Consider the following 8498-nt stretch of genomic DNA (forward strand, 5'->3'; position numbering starts at 1 on the left):
GTGTGGCTCCGAGCGTATCGGTAGGTGCGCAACTTCAGCGCGCGCTGCTCAGGCTTCGAGTGTTGCGCCTGGCAGGCAGTTTTATTTTTACTGCGTTAGACGGTTGTGTGTTGACACAGAGGTATGAATTCTATTTTATCCACTGGTCTCGCGGTCTCCGCTGGTTTACTGGAAAGTACAGCAGAACAAAAACCTACAGTACTGCGTGACACGTAAATGAGTAAAAACTTCCTAAATGTACGCGCTCGAAAATACCCTCCGTATTTTGGACGTCTCCTCACAAGTTCTAAATCTGTCATCCGCTTTTGGGGTGACTCGCGACATTTCCAGTCTCGTGTGTTTTGTATTAAATTACTTATCTCAGCGACATCTACGTCGCTACGGGGCTTTTTAAGATAAATAAGAATAAGGATTGAGGGTAAATCTAAGAAAGACGAAAGTAATGAGAAGCAGTAGAATTGAGAACAGCGGGAAGCAACATCAGGACTGACGGTGACGAAGTATATGAAGTTAAGTACTTCAAATACCTAGGTAGCAAAATAATCAATAACGGACGGAGCAAGGAGGACGTCAAAAGCAGACTAGCACTGCCAAAAAATGGGCATTCCTGGCCAAGATAAGTCGACTAATACTAAACACAAGCCTTAATTTGAGGAAAAAATTTCTGAGAATGTACGTTTGGAGCACAGCATTATATGGTAGCGAAACATGGACCGTGGGAAAACCGGAACAGAAGAGAATCGAAGTATTTGAGAAGTGGTGCTACAGACGAATGTTGAAAATTAGGTGGACTGATAAGGTGAAGAATGAAGAGGTTCTGCGCATAATCGGAGAGGAATATGTTGAAAACTATGACATGGGAAAGGGTCAGAATGATAGGACATCTGCTAAGACACCAGGGAACGACTTCCGTGGTACTAGAGGGAGCTATAGAGGGCAAAAACTTCAGAGGAAGACAGAGATTGGAATACATCCAGCAGATAATTGAGGACGTAGGTTGCAAGTGCTACTCTGAGATGAACAGGTTGGCAGAGGAGAGGAATTTGTGGAGGGCCGCATCAAACTAGAAGCATGTCCATCATGTCCGAGATTAATACCTCTGATAACAAAATCAAAACAATTTGGAATATTATTACAATGGAGACAGGGCAATCAAGAATATAGGATAACGGCATTACCATCAAAACGAATGGAAACTTGACAAACAACAAGCTGGAAGTCGAAAACATTTTGAATAATCATTTTTTAAATGTTGTAGAGAAAATAGGATCTAAATGTTCATTAGAAGAAGCAAGGCAGTTAATGGAAGAGGCCTTATCCACACAATTTGGTACAACTTAAATTCCACCCATCTCTCCTTCTGGAATTAAGAAGATAATAAACTCTCTCAAGAATAAAATCTCACGTGGAATTGACGGCATTTCCAGCTTGTTCCCAAGAGATAAGTGGGATTCTTAGCCACATATGTAATAGCTCTCTGAAGCAGGGTATTTTCCCAGATAGACTGAAGTATGACATTGTTAAACCACTGCATAAAAAAGGGGGATACGTCTGATGTCAACAACTACCGCCCAATCTCTCTTCTGACCGCCTTATCCAAAATTCTTGAAAAAGTAATGTATTGTAGAGTAGCTTCACACCTTTGTAAAAATAAAGTTTTAACAAAATGTCAGTTTGGTTTACGGAAAGGTTTTTCAACGGAAAATGCTGTATATACTTTCACTAATGAAATTTTAAATGCTCTGAGTAACCGTAAGTCACCCATTGGGATTTTTTGTGACCTCTCAAAGGCTTTTGACTGTGTAAATTGTGGAATACTTCCAGATACGCTCAAGTACTGTGGTATGAATGGGGCTGCGCTCAAATAGTTTAAATCATACCTAACTGGAAGAGTGCACGAAGTTGAAATAAGCAGTTCACATAATATGCAAAAAACTGGTGATTTCTCAAACTGGGGAACAATGAAGAATGGGGTGCAGCAAGGATCGGTCTTGGGTCCTCTTCTGATCTTAATATATATTAATGACTTGCCATTCTATATTCACGAAGATGCAAAGCAGGTACTTTTTGCCGATGATACAAGTGTAGCTATCACACCCAACAGACAAGAATTAACTGGTGAAATTGTAAACGATGTTTTTCAGAAAATCATTAAGTGGTTCTCTGCAAATGGGCTCTCATTAAACTTTGAAAAAACACAGTACATACAGTTCCACACTGTAAATGGAATGACACCATTAATAAATATAGACTTCGATCAGAAATCGGTAACTAAGGTAGAATATTCAAAATTTCTAGGTGTATGCATTGATGAGGGGTTGAACAAGAAAAACCACAATGAAGATCTGCTGAAACGTTTGAGTTCAGCTATTTATGCTATTAGGGTCATTGCAAATATTGGCGATACACATCTCAGTAAATTAGCTTACCACGCCTATTTCCATTCTCTACTTTCGTATGGCATCATAAACTGGGGCAACTCATCATTGAGTAAAAGAGTGTTCATTGCACAAAAGCGTGTAATCAGAATAACTGCTGGAGCTCATCCAAGATCATCCTGCAGACACTTATTTAAAGAGCTAGAGATCTTCACTGTAGCCTCACAATATATATATATTCACTTATGAAATTTGTTATTAACAATCCGAACGAATTCAAAAGTAATAGCAGTGTACATGGCTACAACACTAGGAGAAAGGATGATCTTCACTACTCAAGGTTAAATCTAATTTTGGCTCAGAAAGGGGTAAATTATGCTGCCACGAAAGTCTTTGGTCACTTACCTAATAGCTTCAAAAGTCTGACAGATAGCCATATAGCATTTAAAAGGAAATTAAAAGAATTTCTTAATGGCAACTCCTTCTACTCATTAGATGAATTTCTGGATATAATAAGCGGGTAATTTCCCCAACCCCACAAAAAAATTAAAAATATTCAGTGTCATGTAATATTTTGTGTAATGTAATATCTTGCATAGACACCTTTTATTAACGTGACACGTTCCACATAATTACGAAGTGTCGTATTCACGGTCCATGGACCAAGTACTAATCTAATCTAATCTAATCTAACCAGTCAGAAGAAAGATAACTAACAAGAAAGAAAGCATAAGGAATGGCTTTACTATGAAATTACAACCCTTAGCTGCTTACAGACGTTGACGTATGTCAACGGGGACAGATGAAAATGTGTGCCCCGACCGGGACTCGAACCCGGGATCTCCTGCTTACATGGCAGATGCTCTATCCATCTGAGCCACCGAGGACACAGAGGATAGTGCCACTGCAGGGATTTATCTCTGGCACGCCTCCAGCGAGACTCACATTCTCAACGTATTGTCCCGCACTACATTCGTAGTGCCGCCGCCCATTATACTCATTACTCGCGGCGCGTTGCCGATTCCCGTAAGATTATATATATATATATATATATATATATATATATATATATATATATATATATATATATATATATATACGGGAATCGGCAACGCGCCGCGAGTAATGAGTATAACGGGCGGGGGCACTACGAATGTAGTGCGGGACAATACGTTGAGAATGTGAGTCTCGCTGGAGGCGTGCCAGAGATAAATCCCTGCAGTGGCACTATCCTCTGTGTCCTCGGTGGCTCAGATGGCTGCTGGTACGGTAGCTCAGCGTGCTCGGTTATAGGGTTCGCTACCTTCTGTAATAAAAAAACTGAGCGAATGGATCAACGAAGAAAAAAGATGGATAGAGCGTCCGCCATGTCAGCAGGAGATCCCGGGTTCGAGTTCCGGTCGGGGCACACATTTTCATCTGTCCCCGTTGACGTATGTCAACGTCTGTAAGCAGCTAAGGGTTGTAATTTCATAGTAAAGTCATTCTAACGAGATGCATGGTTACTGATGGTATCTGTTCTTTCGGAAATGTCCGAAAGAACAGATGCCAATATCCTGTATATATATATAAGGAATGACTGTTGCTTTTAGAATACGCTTCGTGGTATCTACTGGACAGCGAGGTTGCAAATTTGAGGAAAATTGTGTGTGTACGCTATCTGCGTGAGGTGTAGGACAGGTGACGCTTGGAACGGGCTTATAGCGAGGACGGCGGAGAGGGGTTCCCCGCCACACGCCTCCTCCTCCTCCTCCTCCTCCTCCTCCCGCCGTGTCGTTGCCGCGTTGGCGGGGCGGGGAGGGGGGGGGGGGGGCACTTTCAGTCTCGGTAGTGGGCGTTGCACAACGCCACGGCGCGCCTTGCCGTCTGCTCCGCAGCAAACAGGTTCGGCGGGCGCCTGCGTGGGTTGCGGGTAGACGGCTGGAATCCCACCTCGTCCTGTCCGTCACGACCCCCCCAATCTGGCTGGAATGCGGGGCAAGCGGCCGCAGAATGTCTCGCATTTAAATCGCATCCGCCCCGCATAACTGCCGTGAGAGTTCTGCGACACTGTCTCCTCTAACAAGCAACGACACGTATTCCAAAACTTGCTTGCATTGAAACAGTAGCCGCAAGGAACAATGTTTGACGAATACAGCGCCACTGAGGAAGACCGTAATGGATCAACTCATTCCATACGTCGCACGGACACACATCGAAGTGTGATAATTCTGGCTTTGCAGCCATCATATTCGGCTACAAGAAGCTCTTTTTGGAGCAGTTGAGAAGGCAGCTGTGGCAAGATGACGCAATGTGGTGTGAGGTGCCGATGACAGATGGTTTGTTCGGTACAGATATCCTGAGAAAGACTGCCTGAATTACGGTCCTTGGCTGCTGCGTTCGGAAGCTGAGCGCCAAAATGGTAATCTGTCATTAATATTAGACAAACTAATCAGCATATTACTTGCATGTCATGTTTAAAGTATCTCTCAATAGCGTGCTGTCATTCCATTACTTCACAAGCATTAGTAACCAGCAGAATAATAAACAACTGCGAAACGAAAAGGCAGAGATCTTCGGATCGAGCCTAAACTGAACGGCGGGCGAAGAGGTTCGGCTGTAATATAGCTGGTTCGGCAGTCTCGGAGTACGGACCTGTTGCCCGCAACGGCATCAGTTAAGACTTAATTTTCAATGTCTAGTTCGTGAATAGAGCTGTTTCGGCAGTATCGGAGAACAGACATGTTGTCTGCAGCGGTCATTATTAGTTAATACTTTATTTGCAATGTATGGTTATTTGGACATATAGTTGACAACAGTGTGATACTAATTACGGCCGCGCGGGGTACCCGTGCGGTCTAAGGCGGCTTGCCACCGTTCGCGCGGTTGCCCCCCCCCCCCCCCTTCCGTTGGAGGTTCGAGTCCTCCCTTCGGGGCATGGGTGTGTGTGTGTGTGTGTGTGTGTGTGTGTGTGTGTCTGTGTGTGTGTCGCCCTTAGCGTAAGTTAGTTTAAGTAGTGTGTAAGCCTAGGGACCGATGACCTTAGCAATTTGGTCACGTAGGAACTTACCACAAACTTCCAAATACTAATTACGGAAATATGCAGTTCACTAATTTGCTGAAAAATAGGAATCATTTGTGCACTCTGTTGTCTTCTGCTAGTAAAAAGCGAGTGCCATCACGCATAAACAAACTGATTGGAAATTTCATTATTCCTAAAATAAGAGTTCCTCGTCAAGCGTTTCTTACAGCTTCAAGATTACGGATTCACGACCTATGTGTTGGTTTCTGCGCATGGGACATCAACTGTAGAAGACTGCAGGTTGGTCAACATTTATTAGAACTTATGCATTCCACTCAGGGCGGTGGAAGCAAATGGGCACTTCGCGTGTACTGCGGTCTTAGTATAAATGAGATCACCGACACGTCATCTGTGGTAAAACACACGAGGTATGAAGGAGAGAAACGTTTTTGAGGGAGAGGTTTTATCGTACACGTATCCTATCACCTTATCTCTCCTTCTCACTTCTTTTTCAACTTGTCGTTGAAGCAAGTGGCCGCTGAAGAGACACACAACCCAAATCCCTCAACAGAGGAACGGCCACTGCACCTGATGGGATATGTCTGTGATTGTAGAATCAATATGCTCTACGATCCAAGAGTTGCTACTGAGTGGAAAAACGCGCACCTCATCCCCGTTTTCAACAATGACCGTCCTACAGACGCCCACAGCAGTAGACCCATAGCGTTGACTTTAGACTAATGTAGAATATTAGAAGGCGATTCATGGCTGGTTGGTTGGTTGGTTGATCCAGTGGGGGGTCATCCGTCCCATCGGATTAGGGAACCATCCCAGCATTTGCCTGAAGCGATTTAGGGAAATCAAGGAAAACCTAAATCAGGGAGGCCGGGCGCGGGTTTCATCCGTCCTCCTTCCGAATGCGAGTCCAGTGTGCTAACCAGTGCACCACCTTGCTCGATGGCGATTCATGCTTGCGTATCATGACCTTCCTGGACACAGAAAAATCTTCTCTGTAGGAATCAACACGCATTCCACAGGTAACAACGTGTGTAGCCCAGCCCGCTTGCTTTGTTCACGGGACCGAGAAGGTAGTAGAGACCGGCGTCTAGATCCACGACATGTTGCTTGACTTCGGGAAGGCGTTCGATGCACTTCCGCACTGTCACCTAATGAACGAAACAGGACCGTACGGCAGATTAGCTGAGTTGTGTGACAGGACAGCAGAATTCCTAGCAAACAGAACATAGCACCCGTGGGTCGGCATGGTTCAAATGCTAATGATTTCTGTACAACTGTGACGTACGTTTCCTGTCAATACGAACGTCCTCTCTAGTCGTTCAAGGAGTTCTGTTTTTTTTTTTTTCTTCTGAATATGAGTGTAGCAAGAATCGAACCCAAACCGACGAACTGCCAGTCGCTGCACTTGCACCATTGCGCCTCTACGTTAAGTATTGCTAGGAAATCCTTCACACACTATTCGTAAATCTTTAGAGAACGTTTTACCTTTTCCTGTGGCACACTCAGACGGAATATCCTTCTACTCGCACCGTTTGAGCCAATTCAGAGTGTCCACTGCCACATGCTCACCTTTTCGGATTTAAACTTGCAGTAGGTCAACATAGCTCTGCAACTCTCACTTTCTCCTCAAAAGACCTATTGGAAAAGGGACTCTTTAGCGTATCATTTTCAGAAATTGTTTGGAGAATACAGTAATTTTCAACGAGAAATACTAACCTGATGCTGTGAGCGACGTAGCACTCTCAGTGCCTGCATCGATGACGTCACATCAGAGCATGCTCAGTCGAAAACAGAAAGCTGCGTCCATTCCCCGAGCTGATCGTAGCACGGCTGACCTTCATTTCACCCGCCGACACTTGTTTCTAGCTGTTGCAGAAAGAGCGCTACAAAATACGTTTTCGTGTTTTTTTTTTTTTTCTGCATACCAGCACGCATTCGAAGAGGATTGGCGTAATTTCAGTGCGATTTCCGCCTCGCATTCGAAGAGAAAAGGCATAATTCTAGTGCGATATTTACAATGTTCTGTAGCACATTAACACATTACCACCGGCCACCACTGCCTCGGAACATTCGCGGGCAGTTTCCTCGCCGTTAGATGACGTTTCACACATTTTGAAAGTTCCGTACCCCTGTGTCAGTTCATAAATTACTCGTTACCCTCGCCCATAGAAATAAACAGCTCACTGCGACCAGGTCGTCGTAATGGTAGCGTGTGATATGACAGCCGAAAGTAGTGGCCTGCTAGATCCTCGCCGTCTCGCTAGTTAGGCCAGTTAGCGATCCCGTGGGTCCAGAAGCGGAGGCGCTGACGAGAGTAATTGGCACAGCACCTGTGGACGAGAAGCCTCCCGTACCTCGTACAATTATAACTACCGTGGTAGGTGGTAAACGTCTTATTCAACTAGCATCTGAACACCTCTGACGTCACTAAGTCTGCATTCGCTACTCCTTGTTTTAACACCTGTTGCATTTTCGGCCGCCAAGTCTAAAGACACTTGACAAACGCAAATCTATAAGACGCTGCGTGGTCAGGTTTAGTGTAAAGGTCACTGTAATCCAACAGACTTTTGGAAAAGAAAAAGGCTGAAGACAAAAGGCCTCTTCAGAGAACCAGCTCTAATACTTTAGAATGGACCAGTAGTGAACCATTTTGCAAACCGATGTGAATGAAAACGCATAGACTATGCAGAATTGAATTTAGTGAGACTATCGCACAGGTGTAGCGCTGATGCGCTGTACCTTGTGATTCAAAAAGAAACAACAGATGTCAGTTGTTCATTACAGACAACTTATGTAAGACAGAAACACATTGCCATGTCACTGGATAGAGGAAGGTCCAACGTTTTGACACAGCTGCGCTGCTTGTTAGTAGAAAAATAGCGACTACATCAAAAGAGAAATCGTTTTGTGCGTTGGAATTTGCGCGAAGACTTAGCGCTCAAGTGCGACGTGCATTCCGCCATCGATTCAGCAACAAGCCGCTTTTGCACAAGGTGATTTATGATTTGCATGTGCAAAGCAAAGAGCACTGGCTGGACACTCACGTTTGATAAAAATGTCGAGCGTATGCGAGATGCGTTCACACGGAGCCCTCGAAAGCA

At 44.5% G+C, this 8498-nt stretch overlaps 1 non-coding gene across 1 annotated transcript; it reads right to left on the reverse strand.

Moving 5' to 3' along the window:
• Positions 1-3191: 3191 nt before the first annotated feature.
• Positions 3192-3265, reverse strand: Trnat-ugu. The gene has a single exon. It is a non-coding gene; the product is annotated as a tRNA-Thr (tRNA).
• Positions 3266-8498: the final 5233 nt, after the last annotated feature.

This window comes from Schistocerca piceifrons, chromosome 8, assembly GCF_021461385.2.
Source record: "Schistocerca piceifrons isolate TAMUIC-IGC-003096 chromosome 8, iqSchPice1.1, whole genome shotgun sequence".
Classification (NCBI taxonomy): Eukaryota; Metazoa; Arthropoda; class Insecta; order Orthoptera; family Acrididae; genus Schistocerca; species Schistocerca piceifrons.